This window comes from Macrobrachium nipponense, chromosome 39 (genome assembly GCF_015104395.2).
Source record: "Macrobrachium nipponense isolate FS-2020 chromosome 39, ASM1510439v2, whole genome shotgun sequence".
NCBI lineage: Eukaryota > Metazoa > Arthropoda > Malacostraca > Decapoda > Palaemonidae > Macrobrachium > Macrobrachium nipponense.
The window spans coordinates 25,305,265-25,317,764 of NC_061099.1; the positions used below are offsets into that span (position 1 = coordinate 25,305,265).

At 37.3% G+C, this 12,500-nt stretch overlaps 1 protein-coding gene across 1 annotated transcript in view; it reads right to left on the reverse strand.

Moving 5' to 3' along the window:
* The window catches only part of LOC135210232 (beta-1,3-galactosyltransferase 1-like), an 82,422-nt gene that overhangs the window by 30,815 nt on the left and 39,107 nt on the right, over window positions 1–12,500 (reverse strand). The window lies entirely within an intron of this gene.

The following is a 12,500-nucleotide window of genomic DNA, read 5'->3' on the forward strand; positions in this document are numbered from 1 at the left end:
GACAAATAAATGCTCACGCCAAGAGATAGATTGATTACCTCTGTATGAACGCACGTCTGTAAGCGCATGCGCAAATGATATAGTATGCGCTACGTGCGAAAAGATCACGCGCTTGCGGGAGCGCATGAAACACCCACGCTTGGAAAGAGAGTGGTGCGAAAAGACCAAATGCTTGCGAGAGCGCAGGGAACGCATTCAGATAACGCTTGGAGAGAGAGAGAGAGAGAGAGAGAGAGAGAGAGAGAGAGAGAGAGAGAGATCGAAAACATAGACCAGGATAAAAATTATTCACGTGTATCAAAAGACCTGTACAGCCAGATAACGCTTAGAGAGAGAGAGAGAAAGATCGAAAAATAGAACAGGAGAAGAGAGAGAGAGAGAGAGAGAGAGAGAGGGGCAAAACGAAAACGGAGAACGGGACAAGAAGTATACGTGTGTTTGTACCATTTCTCCTTTTGTCAATCCTCATTGTCTTTGGGTAACCTTCGGATTCCTGTTTACAAAGTCATTTGCAGACAATAGATGATTGTGTCCCGATAATCAATGAATAGCTGGAGATTCAGGAGGGACGGATTCTGTTTGCCCTGCGATTAGGGATTCGGTGCCGAATCAACAATGCACACGGGAACACGGTAACCAATGATTGCCTAAAAAAATGGTCGGTTAAATTCGATTCTCACTCCTGATTGGCCTGAGAAGTCGTCTCAACTTGAAGCGATGGAACGTACTGGTTAATTGAGGTGGCGTTATGTTTTTGATGTGAGAGAGAGAGAGAGAGAGAGAGAGAGAGAGAGAGAGAGGTATTCACTTGTACTAAAACACCCGCACAGTCAGATAATTCTGAGAGAGAGAGAGTTGAGAAAGAGACTGAGAGAGAGAGAGTCGCTTGTACTAAAGCCCCGACCCGCGCTCAGCATATCACGCACAGCACAGAAGAATTAGAGAGAGAGAGAGAGAGAGAGAGAGAGAGAGAGATACTCACTTGTAGCTAATACACCCGCATACAGCCAGGTAATGCAGAGAGAGAGAGAGAGAGAGAGAGAGAGATAGAGAGGAGTACTGACCCTGAACTGCCAGTAACTTAGAGAGAGAGAAGAGAGAGATGGTACTACTTGTACTAATACACCCCGCGCACCATGCAGAGAGAGAGAGAGGAGAGAGAGAGAGAGAGAGAGAGAGAGAGAGCTAAAAAAAATGGACTGGAACTCGTAACATGCATTGTCCCCTTCTCAGTTACCTTCCCCAGAAAGTTCCATATATAGATCACCTGTCCTGCGATGAACTCACCCTGAAGGGGGGAACGTAATCTAACATCACCCTTTCTCTGACTCTTTTACTTTCTTCTCTTTCTCTCCCATAATTTACTCCTCTCTTATTCTGCCCTTTTTTTTTTATTTTGATTTTGTCGTATTCTGTTACTTCTTTGAATTTCAAGTCAATCGCCCCTGCGGTGAGCGTGTTCCATATGAATAGGGTTCATCTTCAGAAAGATAATAATAATAATCCAAAGAAAACTCATAATCACATGAGTTAATAAAATAAAATGGAAAAGTAAATCCACAATAATATGTCTGTTTGATCTTTTTATTTAAAATACAAAGCAGAAAGCTTTCGATGACCTGTACATCGATTGACAAGGAGGACCGTGCACATCATCGAAAGCTTTCTGCTTTGTATTTTAAATAACAAGATCAAACAGACATATTATTGTGGATTTACTTTTCCAATAAATAATAAATATAATAATAATAATAATAATAATAATAATAATAATAATAATTGTGTGTGTGCGATTGGGTGTAATGATACGCGTATGTACACATGTACACACAAACGCCCATAAGCTTCATCATAACAGTTTTCGTATACTCATTTCGTAATATTCTAGGACCCAGGAACCTGTTGGTTGCTGGCTCCAATATTAATGGACTGTTACGAATCACCTGACGCCCACTGACAAAGGACACTGTCACTCTCCTCCCAGTTCAGGGATTCAGAAGGACCCCGGGGGGCGGGGGTTGAGGGTGGGGGAAGGATTGGATTAGGGGGGGATAGTGGTCGACAGGGTACCCCCTAAGGGCGTGTCCTACTTTCAACTTATCCGGTTATGTTTGGGGGGTTGTAAATTTTGGAGGGGATGACTTGTCACTCAGGACAAATGTTGTGGTAAAATTTTGTATTTTTCGCTTCTTTGTGTTGGATGGTATACGCGCGTGCGCATTGGTGTTTCAAGCTGTATTTATGAAATGTGAATTTTGAGTAAAACGGTGAACATTTTAATTAGATTTGTCTCCCGTTATTCATCAAGCACCGTATTTGATTGTAATACAGTACTTACGAATTGGTGAAATGAAATGACTTTAATTTTTGAGTGTGCGTGACTGAAGTCTATTTTGATATATAACTTAAAAAAAGCATTATTCCTCAATTTAACACACTGATTTTTGTTCTCTCTCTCTCTCTCTCTCTCTCTCTCTCTCTCTCTCTCTCTCTCTCTCTCTCTCTCTTATCAAATCGTACCAAGAATTCTTCGGGGATAAAGCTAAAACGCATACCATCGCTTGTGAGTTACTTAAAGGTTATTGTTCAGACGTCCTTTAAAAGCTTTTTATATCACTGAGGGTCGTATACTCTCTCTCTCTCTCTCTCTCTCTCTCTCTCTGTCTCTCAGTTTTGTATAAATTCCTTAATAAGATAAATGTAGCTAAAGGCATTCCATCTTTAAGACTAGATGTTACCAACATCTGTCCTCAGTTTAACTTATTAAAACCTAACCTAACCTAACCACAATTGCCACTAAATCTGTCAGACGACAAATATCCGGTCTTTTCCTTACTAGAGTTGTTCAAAGGGAGATGGACACGAGAAAGCTTTTTTTTTTTTTTTTTTTTGATGAGAGAATTTTGTTGTTGTTGAGAGACACATGAGACAGATTCTTGTTTTGTTGAGAGAGACACGAGATAGCTATTTTTATTTTCTAGTGATAGAGAGAGACAGCTGTTTTTTTCGGTGAGAGACGCGAGACAGCTGTATTTTCGGTGAGAGAGACACAAGACAGTTTTTTTTTTTATTTTTTTTTTTGAGACGAGACAGCTGCTTTTTTCGGTGAAAGACAGACGCCAGACAGGTTTTTTCTTTAACGTCACCTGCTCAAGAGGTCATTCCTCATTTAGATTCTCAGGCCTTGAGATTTATGCTTGGGCATGCACTGCAAAGTGCATGGAGAGAGAGAGAGAGAGAGAGAGAGAGAGAGAGAGAGAGAGTAGGTCTTCCTGTGCGCAAAAGCATGAAGTCATGTTTGCTGAACCACATCGGAAACAGGTGATGTCTGTGACATTTGTCATCTGTGGCAGGTGTTCGAGAACGTCTTGGAAGGCCGCAGAGGAAATAAAACTATTCTATATCGTTGACAAGGCTTTGTTTAAGCGTTTGTTTGTGTTTGGGCAGAGAGGGGACTCGTAACAAAGCCACAGAAGGTCGTATTATATACACCAAGGTCATAGTGTCATCAGTGGAATTTGCTCTTCTCCGAAAATTGAATGGCTGAAAGCAGTTTGTTTTTTTGATAATAATGATAATAAAATAATAATTAATAATAATAATGAGCTTCGTGATAATAGTAATGTTTATCAGTCTTAAAATGTTCTTAAATAAAAAACCCGGCGGCTACTACTACTACTACTACTACTACTACTAACTACTACTACTACTACTACTACTACTACTACTACTAATAATAATAATGATAATAATAATAATAATAATAAAATACTCTAGTAGCATAAATCCAAATGGAGCAACAAATCTAGTATATATACATTATATATATATATATATTTATATATATATATATATATATATATATATATATATATATATATATAATATATATATATATATATATATAAATATATTATATATATAATATATATATAAAATATCTGTACAGCTAGTATTCGGATCGGAAATTCGAACTCGGATAGATTTATCTACATATATATATATATTAATATATTATATATATATATAGAATATATGTATATATATATATATATATATAATATATATACCATATATATGACATATATATATATATATAATATAATATATATATATATGTATAATAATATACAGATTTCCGAATACTAGCTGTACAGATTTATTTTTAAACTATTATATAAGCGAATATCACTGGGGAAAATGACAGGCAGAAAGTCAGTACCAAGCGCTTTCGTCTTTATGCAGGCCTCGAAAATGCCCAAATAAAGGCGAAAGCGCTTGATATTGACTTTCTATCATTTTCCCGTGGTATTCGATTATATAAGGAGGCCACGTGCATCTACTGTGATTTTTAAACATATGTACATATACGGAACTGTGGGTTTGTTTCTCCAATAATAATAATAATAATAATGATAATAATCCTAGGCACGATCCCAAGATACCCGAAAAGGAATCTGATAATTCTAGTGGCCGAAGTAGCTCCAGGACTCATGCAGAAGAGTGTGCTCCTAGATACAGCGCACATAGTAAGAAAAGTGAACCCCACACTGTAAATACCACCCAGTCGAATTAGAAGACTGTGATGAAAAAAAAAAGTATATTAATAAATGAGTCATATTCAGACCATCAGCGAGCACCAGGTAAACTCATGTAATGAAGAACTTCGGGCTTCCAAATAAACGTCGTACACTCGACTCACGACCTGACCTACCTACCTTAATACGAAGTTCACGACAACCTCCCAACCCTGAACCACCTGGTGAGGAGGACCTTAATGATGAGTTTTTCTTATTATTAAACACATGGAGAGAGAGAGAGAGAGAGAGAGAGAGAGAGAGAGAGAGAGAGAGAGAGAGAGGGGGGGGGGGGGCCCGGGAGCTTTTTAGTGCTTACAGGATAGTCGATACAATTGAACTATAACCACAAAGTAATCACACACCCTCTTTTTATCATTAGTCCCCTGGGATGAGAGAGAGAGAGAGAGAGAGAGAGAGAGAGAGAGAGAGAGAGAGTCTTGGCTTTTCAGCGCTCCCTTGGCAGCGAGAAAATTGATGTATTCGCGCTAAATACATCAATGATCATTTCTCTCTCTCTCTTTCTCTCTCTCTCTCTCTCTCTCTCTCTCTCTCTCTCTCTCCATGTTCTTTCGCGTTTTGATTGATCACCAAAAAAGATCCATTGTGATGGATTATCTGAAATAATGAAATAATGACATGTTGGCAACTCCGAAGAGAGCTATCTTTTTTTTCTTTTTTCTCCAAGTTACCTTTTGATGCTCTGCTGGCTTTATAACCAGAGAATTCCATTAACACAAGATTATTTTTATCATGTAAATTGAGATAATGCGATTCTGCAATGTCTATGGGATTCATTATTTCCATTTCTGTTTATTGGTACATTAAGTCTTTTTTCATGTACTTTTTTATTTTTCCTTTGGTGCATTAATTTTGCTCACTTGTACCTGTTCCAAACTTTCATATTATTCATGGTTGTTGATGTTTCTATCCTCACAGTTTTGCTGTTATTGTTTTGATGAATATTTCCTGGGCACGTATTTTTGGTATGGATCTCTTTTTGTCTGTATGTATTCGGGCATTGTTGTACATGTCTCATATTGTATATAAGTCTTTACAGATAGGTTTGGTGGTTGTGTAACTTTAAATATACACATTTAAGTTCATGTTTGATAATACTACCATATATATATTTATATATTATATATACATATTTAATATATGTATATTAAATATGTTATATAATATATAAATATATATATGGTAGTATATATATATATATCGTATATATGTGTGTATGTATGTATGTATGTATTTATACATGCATACAGAGAGAGAGAGAGAGAGAAGAGAGAGAGAGAGAGAGAGAGAGAGAGAGTTTGGGGTTTGAATGTGTCCAGGTAGTTGATACAATTGATGTTTACCAGCAAATTGATAACTCTCTCTACTTGTTGTGAAACTTCTTGTTGTGAAACCCCTTCAATATGAGAGAGAAGAGAGAGAGAGAGAGAGAGAGAGAGAGAGAGACCGACTAAATGGAGAACTGCTCGTTTTTTCCCTCGGTGCGTTGGTGGTGGTGGCCAAGTGACACGAAAAGACGCCATCCATCCGTCTCGCCAATCCAATCTCGGTCGGTGCCAATAGAACCCGCCCTAATGACCGCCAAACAGAGAAGAACAATAGAAGGTGTCAGTCAACGAAAAAACGTGCTGATTACAGCCTCATTTCAGCCTCCCTGAAGGAGGAGGAGGAGGAGGAGGAAGGGGAGGAGGAGGAGGGAGGACCCACTCATAGGTGGCCACGGTTAAATGTGACCGAGTTTCGGTAACGCGGGGTTCTTTCTTGGGTTCCTGTTTGACGTTACAAAGGAGAGGGGCGTCTCTGTGTGATTGGCGGAGTCCAAAGGAATGTAGCATCCTTTCACCGTTTCTGTTGTTCGGGTTTCATTACTGTATACATTGTTTTTTACTATTATCTGTTTCTTTTGTCATACCCATTTTATTCCTATTTATGTCTTGTTTCTCTTCTGATTTTTCCCGTATTTTTTTGTTTCTCTTTATTTTATTATTGATTTCATTTCCCTCTTATTTCCTCTTCTTGTATGTCATGTTCCTCTTCTGATTTCCTCGTATTTTTTGTTTCTCTCTTTATTTTTATTATTGATTTCAATTCCCATCTTATTTCCTCTTCTTTGTAATGTCTTGTCCTCTTCTGATATTTCATTTATCCTGTATTTTTTTTATCCTTTTTAATATTTCCCCTACTCATTTTTTCATTTCCCTACCTTTTTCTGCTCATTTCTCTCATTTCCTACTTCTTTTCTTCCAAGCTCCCTACTTTCTCCTCAGCGAGGTAATCGAGTCCAAGGGTTGAATTGTATTAGAGCTTTCCCTTCTTCTTCAGCCGTATCGTCGAAACGTCGGCTGTGATTGGTTGATTGCTGATGACGTCACTCAGCCAAAACCATTGGATAATGAAGTTTAACTCCAACTCAAGAAGAAGAAGAAAAAGAGGAGGAGGAGGAGGAGGAGTAAAAAGGAAGAGGGAGATACTGAAGAAAGCCCTTGAATACGGAACCAGAATCCCTCAAGGGAGGTTAACCTTGAAGGAAGGTTTACCTTAAAAGGTTCACACTAAACGAACGTCTACCTCAAAGGATTATTTACCTTAAGATAAGATTTACCTTATAAAAGGGTTACACTAAAGGATATTCACCTTAAAGGAAGGTTTACACTTAAGGAAAATTTACCTTAAAGGTAGGTTTACCTTAAAGGGATTATTACGCCCAAAGGAAGGTTTACCCAAAAGGAAGACTTCCCCTAAAGTAAGGTTTGCTTTAAAATTAGGTCTAAAAGAAGTTTTACCTAAAAAGGACAATTGGCTCTAAAAGGAAGATTTACCCTAAAGAAGATTTACCCTAAAGGAAGACATATTTAACGAAGACTTACCCCAAAGGAAGGTTTCCCATAAAGAAAGCATCAACCTGAAAACTAGTATGGGTAGAGTAAACCTGAAATGGGGCATACCGTGTCTTACCCTGAAGTAAAGACTACCCTGAAGACGGTATCCCATGGAGATGGGCTCGTCCTTAACCAACCCCCCCCCCCCCCCCCATACCCTGTCAACAGTGTCGCCCTCGGTCACGCACGATGCCCTGGAGCGTCCCAGCGCCTTCGGAAGATACCAAGAAGACTAAAGAGAAGGATAATGAAGTTGAGAGAGAGAGAGAGAGAGAGAGAGAGAGATAATGAACAATAATGGCAAGGGTAATAATAATGAAAGATGAAGGCTGAACAGGGAATAGAGAAAGATAAAATAACATGATTGGTTATAAAAGACAGAGACTGTTCGTGGAGACCATTTCGTTAGAAGAGGAAATGTTAAAAAAAAGATAAAGATAGATATACAAAAAAATAAAATAAAAAAAAAAATGATTGTACGAGTAAGAAGAAACAACGATGAAAGCGGATGAAAGATAAGTGACCAAAATGAAACAAACAAAGGGTTTTTTTTTTCCCGAAAGAGTAAGAAATTGTTCGAAGTTCTGTCGGTGCCTTTGAACCTTGAGACCGAAGGTGATGCCATACCGCGGAGATAAACAGCCCCTTAGGGAGGAGGAGGAGGATGGGGTGTAGGCGTTTGTCATCCTCACGGGAGGAGGTGTATGAAAGGTGTGACCAGAAGGGCGCAACAGCTCGGCACGACTTGTTACCCAAGGGCGCTCTCGGGCACTATTTACATACTTGTACCTCGACTACTCATGCCCCGCTTTTAAAATGAGAATAATGACAATAATTGATAAAAACGAAGACATAAATAAAAATGATTAAGAATGAAGAGGGTGGGTTTCTGCTTACTGCTTTGGACCTTGTTTATCGATGTGTATCCCGTCATAGTTCGTAACTTTTTTACAGAAATATATATAATATACATAAATAAAGTGGAGAGGGACTTTCTCTTAGGAAATGCAACCACAAATTAAAGAAAAAAAATTCATACACAAACAAAGCTTACAAATCGTTTAAAACGTAAGTTCACAAAGAGTGACAATACGCCCCAAGTAAAAAAAAAAACTACAAAAAACAAAAACAAAAGGAAAACAAAGCTCCATCACCAAAATTGCTTTCACATACAGCTGTAGCTAAACCAAAAAGCAAGGAGATGCTTTATGTTAAACGTAAGGTTGAGTTAATCGTTCATCACATTCGTAATATTGCTAACATTTTCACTTTATTTTTGTCTGATTGGTTATCCACAGTTCGATCTATTGAGGACATATCTAAGCCCCAGATTTATAACAGATTTAATTCAAGATTTTTAACATATTTAATTCAAGATTTGTAACACCGATTCCATTTAAGATAGGTAACACAGATTTAATTCAAGATTTGTCACAGATTTGATTCAAGATTTTTAACACAGATTTGATTCAAGATTTTTAACACGGATTTTAGCATAGATTTCATTCATTTTTTAACTGATTTAATTCAAGATTTTTAGCACACTTAATTCTAGATTTTCAACACATATACACCTCAAAATTCTTAACAGATTTAATTCAAGATTTTTAACACGTATTTAATTCAGAACTTTAACTGCTTTACTTGAAGAGTTTTTACAGATTTAATTCAGGATTTTTAAAGAATTTAACTTTAGATTTGTCACAGAGATTTGTTTTCCAGGTTTTAACCAGATTTAGTTTAGGACTTTTAGCACATTCAATTTAAGGTTTATAACGGATTAAATTCCAGATTTTAAACAGATTTAAGTCGAAATTTTCAACAAATTTAATTCGAGCTTTTTAATAGATTTATCTCAAGCTTTTCACACAGACTTCAAGATTTTAAACAGATTTAGTTTGCGATTTAAAACAGATTTAATTTAAGATTTTTGACCCAGATTTAATTCAAGATTTTGACCTGAGATATTATTCAAAATTTTCAACTAAGATCTAATTCAAAATTTTCAAACAATGATTCAATTCAAGGCTATTCTGTCACTTGTAACCCCATTGTTGATTTTCCCCACCGGCCAGGGCACTGAATCAAGTCACTTATTTGCCCAACCCTCTGCAAACTGGGCACGTCTATGTGGAGTGACTGAGATAATCAGACCTGACTTGACAAGGCTGAAGGAATTGAAAGAAATGAATCATTTATCATGTTTTAGCTGTCACATACGTATCCTTGTTTACACATATGCATTTTGGTGGAGCTTTACAGTTTTTTGGCTTTTCAGGGGAGGTGGGGGGGGCCTTAGTCCTTTAATTCAGATGCTGAAAGGTAAATTGCGTTTTAACTCTTTCTTTGCTCAGTGGTCTTGCGTACCAAGTTTGAACTGGGTTGCATGCAAGAGTCTCTCTCTCTCTCTCTCTCTCTCTCTCTCTCTCCTTTCGCACACATAAATGAGCCTCAATAAGAACGTGCCAAGTACTTGTATGTGTAGGATATAAGGTGATTTGCTGTAATACAATTTCAATTTTTTTCTGCCATAAACAGAGACAGAAATAGAACCATCTGAACTCCTCTCTCTCTCTCTCTCTCTCTCTCCTCTCTCCTCTCTCTCTGCTCTCTTCCTCTCTCTCTCTCTCTCTGTACATCATTTTATTTTCATCAACGGTTTACTATTTCTTTTTATGCCGTGCACTTCTTCGATTACGATTTTTTTTTCACGAAAACTTGACGACCGTCATTGACTACACTGCTGACTGTAAATTAAAAACCTCTTAATGGAGTCTACTAATGGAACTGAATTACTATATTTTCATGTATCTTCAATATACTTTGAGTGTGGAACGAAGGAAATGAACAGTATCTTAATGGATTTTTTCCACATATTTTCGCTCAAAAGATATTTCCGGCTGACCTAAAATGCCTTGAAATTAAACTAATTTTTTTTACATTACGTTTATTAAATACTTCTCACTAACTGTAGAAGCATTAGGGTGTATAAATTTTCCTATGTAAGTTTATTGATAATATTCTAAATTTCTTTTTACACCAGGATTAAGGTGTTTTTATGTTTAACAGTTAGGTGTAGACATTCTTCACCCGTGCATATTTTACAACTGGTTGAGATTCTAATTTAACTTGGAATCTTGTTCACTCTGATTAGTTGTGAATGAATTATACGTTGTATCAAATAAATGAATTCACTTGAAAACTTTTTAAAGCGTTCTGACGGACTAACTAAAATTTGATAAACCTAGAAAGGTACGATTCATATCAGTGTTTCTTAGATTTTTAATATCGTTACCTCCGCCTGTGGTGTCTTAGATCACCATTACTCTACCCCATCCCTCTTCAGTTATGTGAAGTTATGATAAACAGGAAATAAAAATATTGGAATGCTTAAGACAGAGGCGAATAAATTCTGTTCACTTCTGTATTGTTTATTAATTAATTAGTTTATTTATAAATTTACTGAATTTTACACCAAGAATATTACTTTTCGAAAGTGCCTCGTTAACCCCCAGAAACGGCTGCATTACCTCCACTTGGGGTCATTACCCCCGGTTTTAAAACCCTCAGTATTACATATTGGGTCATTAACGAACTAGAACGGAGTAAAAGAAGACCTGGTATTTTAATCGAGTTACCAGGAACGTTTGAAACCAAAGAAATGACGAGAAGGTAGGAAATTGTTTTGCCAAAAAGTAGTTTTAGGTGAAGACAATAAATCTTGACATTTTCGATTCCATTAAGGACTAATATCAAATACATACTGTAAAGAATACACTCATAGGTGTATAGACAAGGTCGTAGTTAAACTAGTTGATTATAATGTAAAGATGGAAAGTAAGGATTATTATTATTATTATTATTATTATTATTATTATTATTATTATTATTTTTTTTTTTTTTTTTTTTTTTTTTTATTTTTTTTTTTTTTTTTTTTTTTTTTTTGCTCTATCACAGTCCTCCAATTCGACTGGGTGGTATTTATAGTGTGGGGTTCCGGTTGCATCCTGCCTCCTTAGGAGTCCATCACTTTCTTACTATGTGTGCCGTTTCTAGGATCACACTCTTCTGCATGAGACCTGGAGCTACTTCAGCCTCTAGTTTTTCTAGATTCCTTTTCAGGGATCTTGGGATCGTGCCTAGTGCTCCTATGATTATGGGTACGATTTCCACTGGCATATCCCCATATCCTTCTTATTTCTATTTTCAGATCTTGATACTTACAATTTTTTCCCATCTCTCTTTCTCTTCAACTCTGGTGTCCCATGGTATTGCGACATCAATGAGTGATACTTTCTTCTTGACTTTGGTCAGTCAACGTCACGTCTGGTCTATTTGCACGTATCACCCTATCCGTTCTGATACCATAGTCCCCAGAGGATTTTTGCCTGATCGTTTTCTATCACTCCCTCAGGTTGGTGCTCGTACCACTTATTACTGCAAGGTAGCTGATGTTTCTTGCACAGGCTCCAGTGGAGGGCTTTTGCCACTGAATCATGCCTCTTTTTGTACTGGTTCTGTGCAAGTGCCGGGCATTCACTTGCTATGTGGTTTATGGTTTCATTTTTCGTATTGCACTTCCTTACATATGGGAGAGATGTTATTTCCGTCTATCGTACTTTGAACATATCTGGTTCTTAGGGCCTGATCTTGTGCCGCTGTTATCATTCCTTCATTTTCCTTCTTTAGCTCTCCCCTCTGTAGCCATTGCCAAGTGTCATCGCTGGCTAGTTCTTTAGTCTGTCTCATGTATTGTCCGTGCATTGGTTTGTTGTGCCAGTCCTGTGTTCTTTCGTCTTTCTCCTGTCTCTGTATATTTCTGGGTCTTCGTCTACTTTTATTAGTCCTTCTTCCCATGCACTCTTTAGCCACTCGTCTCACTGGTTTTCAGATATTGCCCCAGTGCTCTGGTTTTCAATGTTGACGCAGTCCTCTATACTTAGTAGTCCTCTCCCTCCTTCCTTTCGTGTTATGTATAGTCTGTCCGTATTTGCTCTTGGGTGTAGTTGCTTTGTGTATTGTC